Below are 7,462 nucleotides of genomic sequence, written 5' to 3'. Positions count from 1 at the left end.
GGATATATTAGTTATTTTCATGTGCTTTCTATATTAAAATTTTTCTTATTTTCTATGGTAAAGTTGTCACATAAAGTACAAAATGATACAAAAACAATACATAGTGATCGTTTACTAAGAAAGAAAAAACTCTTCATTTTTTTAAAAAATGGATTTTTTGCTCAAATCTGTACTTAGATTTGAAGCTTTTAAAAGCTAACATAGTTTTAGTTTGCTTGAAAAATCATATTTATTTCATATATTTTGAAACTTTAGTCCCTTATTATTAATTTAACTTTCATTTGAAAATTTCTGCAAGTCTTTGATTGTGTAAAAATAATAACTAGAATAATTTTTCTATAATAATTTTGAGAGACAGAAACGAAAATATTTTCATACGCCACCATTCCTCCAAAAATATAGTCCCTGTTAGTTTTCAAACGCAGTTTACCATTTCTATTTAAAGTTGTACAATTGTGATGAGGAAAGAAAAATGTCTTTTAAATCTCTTATACCTAAATATATAAGACATATAAGCAAATATACTTTGAATAGTTCATCTAGTCAGAAACCAGAGAAGAATCCTACCTTAGGGTTATTGAGCAGTGTACCTATGAATTGTATCAACCTCTAATGATACAACTCCGCTTAATGATACAAATATCATCAAGCGTTGCCTTGCAACGCAACGCTTAATGTCATAAATCGTTGCATTAATAGTTGACATGCTCATCCGCTTAATGATATAATTCTTTCATTAAGCAGCGGTTTAGCATAAGCGGTTTGAAAAGGTCAACCATTCATGCAATGATTCATGGTTTAAAGCGTTGCAGCTGCAACGCTTAATGATATTTGTAAAACCCTCACTTTTTCAAAGATAAAGTCATTACAAACAACACATTTTGCTTGAAGAAACAACAGGGGAAAAAAACCTTTTGCATTTTATTATCATATTTGATTCGTACATTAATGAATAAAAGTAGAATGTAATTTATTCGGTTATATTCAAACATTTTCAGCAATCTAATTTTCCTGATTATTTTCAAGATATCATGTTTAGTAGAAGACGTGCTCGTAAAAAGTCCGGTTTATATGCAGCAAAATTAAGGATTTCTTTCTAAGTAAAAGGGTTGAAACACATTTCATATTCTCTACTTAGAATCCATTTTTCTAGCACTTACACATAGGACTTTAAATGCTTTACGATATTTCATCACATTAAATTTCACTGAACAATAGTGTTAATGACTAGCATTAGAAAGCTACCATACATTGTTAAATTCTAATCAGGGTAGCAGGTTCGTATCTGAAGTCCGGCACCTTCCGTCTGGCTAGAGTTATGTTTCCCAAGTTCCTGCTTTCTGTAAAACACACCACACTGAACATTGTCTCCAAAGCTTCCCGCCTTCCGCGAACTCTTTTGGACTGCGCATGCTTACAGGAAGCGATATGCGCCTTCAATCCTCGACCATAGAGGTAGATTTTTCTGCATTTGGGATTTCCTGGACAAGGCCACATGATAGGCATGGTAGTTGTTCAAAATCTGAAAATTAGATATATATAATTTTGAAAGACTATTACATGTATTTTAAATAGCTTGTCTTTGAAATATGATTTATATTCTTAAAATATTCTTCGGCATACAAATTTCTTTGAATCATTTTTTTGGAAATCTTTCAAGCCCGCAGTGTAATAATGTAAATGTGATGGGACTTTTTAACAATACTCAGAGACGTAAGCGTAGTCATGGACATCGTTCGTACAATAAACCTGCAATACACGACGTCTCTTTTGATTCATTACTACCTTATGTAAATCAACAGTTAGGTCTACATCATATTCGAACAAAACTTTACTCTGTCCCTTTGAAACTTTTAAATAGTCTTCTTGAAAAGGCCAAGGAACATCCAATTTTAGATTCCTCGACACCTGAATATAGGCTCGGTTCTGTGATTATGGATATTGCATATCATAGGCTTTTTAAACCCGCACGTTTCACGGAAGAAAATGCAGCTAAAACAATCCGTCTTTTCCTTAAACTTCAATATGCCAATAAAGGAATTGACGCGGTTAATATAAGTAATATTCTTAATCACAAAAGGGTCCAGTCTTGTATTCCACCATATTTCAAGTTAAAGACTACACCTTGTATTTCCTACAAATATACATCGACCATTGCTTCCAAACTTTTCAATTACAAAAACACTTTACATGGCCTGGATATCGACTATCTGAAAAATAATCCCCCTTCGTGTTCATGTTCTTCTTCGCCCTATAACTATAGTCCTGCTGGACACGATATAACACGTGATGTAAAAATAGTTCGTAATGAGGACCTTAGATCACTTATTTTCAAAGGTCCTAAATATAGGGAACCCCGATCCTTCAACTGGCGTCAGAATTTCATAAATATTATGGATTCTATTGAAAATTACGCCAGACGATGGGCCAGATATGAAAAAGAAGACATTGACACCTTGTCAGAATGGATTAAATGTATCAGATCCATGTTAAAGTCACGTATTAAAAGATTGAGGGGCAAAATGAAAACCATCTATCCTTTTGTGTTCAATAAACCAGAAGTGAAAAAAGAATTAGATAGATTACACGATCAGTACGGACTGGTTCCTGCCGACAAAGCAGGTAACAACATTGTCTTCGTTTGTAAGGCTCATTATATAAATTGCATTCTAGAAGAACTTGGATTTAATTCTACAAGTGGTAATCCTACTTATACTCATACTTCTCTTTCTAAGGAAGAAATTCTTCAAAATCACCTGTCAGTTTTGAATACTTTTAATATTCCACAGAGCCAAAATGAATTTGAACTACCTTATATATATTGGATTCCGAAACTTCATAAGAATCCTTACAAACAAAGATACATTGCAGGTTCCAGTAAATGTTCAACCAAGCCTCTTTCGTTACTTCTCACTAAATTATTGACAGTAGTGAAGGAAAAAGTTCAAGAGTACTGTACAACTATACATTCAAGAAGTGGTGTAAATCAGATGTGGACACTTAAAAATTCTAAAGAACTTTTGGACAATTTGAAATCACAAGACTTTACAAAAATCAACAGCTTAAAAACTTACGACTTTTCAACTTTATACACAACAATTCCCCACGACAAATTAAAATCCAGGCTTTTTGATATCATTGACAGCTGCTTCTTCAACAAAAATGGAACTCGTAAATTTACTTACCTCGTCATTGGTCATTTGAAAAATTATTTTGTTAAAACAGATTCTGATTGCACACATAAGTACTCTGAAGTTGATATCAAGAAGATGCTTGAGTTTCTGATTGACAATATCTATGTGGTTTTTGGAGACCAGGTATTCCAACAATCTATTGGAATTCCCATGGGTACAAATTGCGCTCCGTTATTAGCAGACTTATTTTTATATTCATATGAAGCAGAATTTATGCAAAATTTTATGCGTGAAAAGAAGAAAACACTTACTGTGGCCTTCAACTCGACATTTAGATATATCGACGACGTATTGTCAATTAATAATGATAATTTCCATTCCTACGTCGACACGATATATCCTGGTGAGCTTGAGATAAAAGATACCACAGAGTCCGACACTTCTGCTTCATACTTGGATATTTTACTTGAAAAAGACACTAATGGTAATCTAACAACCAAGCTATATGATAAACGTGATGACTTTAACTTTTCTATCGTCAACTTCCCTTACTTATGCAGCAATATACCTTCATCACCTGCATACGGAGTATATATATCTCAGTTCATTCGATACGCAAGAGCATGCTCTACGTATGAACAATTTCTTAAACGAGGTAAATTATTGACAAGCAAGTTGATGAAACAAGAATATCAACAGTCTCCTTTAAAGTCATCATTTCGTAAATTCTATGGTCGATACAATGACCTTGTCAGCAAATACAATTTATCATTGAATGAAATGCTGACTGACGTTTTTCATGATACCAATTGTTAGTCCATTATTTATACACTGAATTGACGACGGATTTTTTCCGCTATTTCCTGATTATGACAACGAGCACACGGCGGGTGTGACCGGTCGGCAGGGGATGCGCACTCCTCCATGGCACCTGATCCCACCTCTGATTTTTCGGAGGTCCGTGTTTGCTCTGCTCTTATTTTGTATATTGTTTAATGGACGTTGAGATTGAATACTGTTCGTTATTTCCATATCCTTCTTTTACATGTATTAGAGTAAAGGGGATTTTTTTTTACTTATGAAAAGAAAGGTTTTAAAAAAGTCAAGGTTAAACTTCATTGGACTTCTTGGAGTTCATGGATATTGATATACTAGTAGCAAACTTTATCTGATAAATGTTTTCTTAAAAGTATATTTGATTAGATTCAACAGTACTAGTATAATATAGTCCTGATATTTAATGTATCCATTTAGTGAAAAGGCTTTATCTGAAAGATTTTTCAAAGATTTAAAAATCCATACATATATAGGCAACTGAAAAATAAGGGGTCCTTTAATAAAGCCATTTCACGGTGACACCGTAATCTCTGCATTTCAACAAATATTGATTAAATTAAAGCAAATACATAAGATTTAAATGCACATGTTTGATTGTAAGGTATTTAATTACTCGGTAGCACACATGCTTTGACAATGAAATCGTTGTCCACATAAAAATTTGAATGACCTGTCAACAGAAATTTAATTTTCTATATTGGGGTCCTCGCAAAACAAAGTTAAATATTCCAAGAATTTGAGTGTAAAAATTATTGATATCTTCAAATTGAATTTTTAAGAATAAATGAATATTTCTGATAAGGAGTACATCAGTTTCATCAGGATAGATGAAGATACTGACGGCCGTCTAATAAAAAGCAAGAAATTTGTCAAAATTTAAAAAACTCAAATTCAAAAGTTTACTCATGAAAATCTTACTTTACAAAAAATAAATAAATAAATAAAATCCAACATATGCAAACAAAGCCAAGCTCAACGAGTCATGGTATTGTACATGTATTTTATCATTCAAATTAAGAATTACAGTTTAAGGCAGAAAGTATAATCTATACCTAGCATTTGAACTCCTAGTACTTAAGCTTCATTCGTCATTGTTCGGTATAACTTTGTTCCATTAAAACATGATAGAAGAAACAATGTACACTTACATACCGAAAAAAAGTTCAATATTTGTATGCGTTTCGAAAAAAAGCAACGAGGAAAACCAAGTTGGACAGACTGACAGACAGACGAAAAAGAAACCTATAATAATATATATAATTCCCTCCGATTTCGATGATTGCAAACAAAAATATCAGTACTTATTTTCTAGTAAATGGTATTCCTTTTAATTTCTTCGGTATTTTCAGTAATTTTTTGCGTATCGCTTTTTCTTAAAATTGTTTTTACCTACCTATATACTTATAAGAGCATCGCCTTAAAATCCAGTCTCCTTAGCTATCCATTCCTGAAGATTAGGCAACATGAGTATTTAAGGTTCGTGTCTAAGCGTATGCATCAGATCCCGATTGTGGCTATTAACAACGCATCTAGATACATTACCACCTACCTTAATATAGAAGGTTTAATTAAGGTGTCCCGTCCCTCATTTATAATTAAAGCATGGGAACATTTGCTGCGATTTACCCGTCGATAAACATCAGGCGTTAAAACGTTGACAAGGATCTTATACTCTGGCAATAGGGTGCCTTATCCAGGAGAAAAAAAGAAACAAATCGTCGGGTTAATCTATGTGTTGAATGGTCCAAAGGTTTTTAATACACTTGCCGCTATATCTACTCTAGTTAGTAAAACGAATATTTAATCAGACTTCATTTTAGAACAATGCTAATCCGTCAACGATTTTATTTTGTAGTGTATTATTTGTAGGTGGCCGATAATTGAGGGCAATGAATTTCATTTATGTCGAGGTAGAAAGTGTGCTAAACCTGGCTAAGATTAATTGATTTAAATATTTGAAGTAGGAAAAAGTAGAATATGTCTTAAGGCCTTTGGAATAAATACAACAATAGGAAAAAAACCTTGTCATACTTTAACTTAATGGAATGAAACATATGGAGAAAGCGAACAGTATTCAAGATCAAAAGTCCATAAAACAATACAAAATAGTAGCAGAGCAAATATGGACCTCCGAAACACCAGTGGTGGGATCAGGTGCCATGGAGGAGTGAGCATCCCCTGAAAAGAATTACATATTTAAGTAATAGTTTTCTTTGCGTTTAACTGATTTACTTGCATGCAAAATGTACTATATGTAGATGTATTCAACAGGCTATCTAATTCTACCGTGATGTAATTTTAATTTCATCAAAAAGTAAAAATTAATATTTTAAAACAGAAAATTACACTAAAGATAAAAAAGATGTTTGAAAATTAAAATGTAATATTAATGGATACATCCATATGCTCGAATTTGTCCTTTGACTTCCCTGTCTCAGAATAAAAATCTTCCTATTGCCCTCTTTATTAGGTCAACACTGGGAAAGGCTGACAATGCTTTACTGTTCGTTTGTCAGAGTACACGGATGACTTGTGGTACTTGAGTCACTGGGCCAGAAAAGCTGAAACTTGTGTGGAATCATTTGGGGGTATTGTAGATTCTAAATAATTCAAATCATGACCCCTGGGAATAGGATGAGGTCACAATAGGTACTAGTATTACAAGGGGAAATCTTGAAAAGAACAGCATAGCTAACTTACTCAGGTGAGCGATGTGGCCCATGGGCCTCTTGTTTATTCATGTGGCAGGCCTCTCTTCGGATAGCAATTTATTTGACCCTTACCTTGGTACTTTGGTGTTTGACCTACTTTTGCAAATTTTACCAAACCGTAACCTTTGCAATTATTTTCGAACGATTGATGCACTTGGCTTTTTATATTTTACATGCGTATTTCATGTGCCTACAACATTCTTTGTACATGTACAGTGTACCAGCATTTTCCTACCTTTTGACCTTGACATTGTAGCATTAACTCCTTTTTAAGAAAACTTTAAATTGCATTTCTTCAATTTTCTTGTGATAAGACCTTAATTTTGGGTACGAACAGTTTTGAACTCTACTGGAGTTGGGATTATTTGCTTACATATGAACTTGACTTTGGGGTACCATATGCGGATGCATCAGTTATATAATACAATATAAATACTAAAACAAACGGGGCAGGGCACTTTGAGAGGGATGAGAGAGGTCCTAGGGAGTTTTGGTATAAAATTACATAGCAAAAGTTCAAAATCTTCTTGAAATATGGCCTGAAAATGATAGTGTTTCATACAAACAGAATGTATAAATTTACGACCTTGAACTTTGACCTTTTGACCTCAAAATCAATAGGGGTCTTCCTTAGACCACAGGGAGTTGTTATGTAAAATATCATTGCAAAAGCTCAAAGGATTCTCGAGATATCGTGTGGAAACGAAAGTATTATAACAGACAGAATTTGCTTATTTATGACATTGACCTTTGACCTCAAAATAAATAGGGGTCTTTTTT

General features: G+C 33.3%; 1 long non-coding RNA gene across 1 annotated transcript; it reads right to left on the bottom strand.

Moving 5' to 3' along the window:
- Positions 1 to 907: 907 nt before the first annotated feature.
- Positions 908 to 5,671, bottom strand: LOC134261272 (uncharacterized). The gene is made up of 2 exons (XR_009990785.1): positions 5,521 to 5,671; positions 908 to 1,522 (listed from the first exon to the last, which is right to left on the bottom strand). It is a non-coding gene; the product is annotated as an uncharacterized LOC134261272 (long non-coding RNA).
- Positions 5,672 to 7,462: the final 1,791 nt, after the last annotated feature.

The sequence above is a fragment of the Saccostrea cucullata genome, unplaced genomic scaffold (genome assembly GCF_032062105.1).
Source record: "Saccostrea cucullata isolate Sc308-1 unplaced genomic scaffold, CSIRO_AGI_Scuc_v1 ctg11873, whole genome shotgun sequence".
NCBI classification, from domain to species: Eukaryota; Metazoa; Mollusca; class Bivalvia; order Ostreida; family Ostreidae; genus Saccostrea; species Saccostrea cuccullata.
This window is presented reverse-complemented; position numbering and strand designations above follow the sequence as displayed.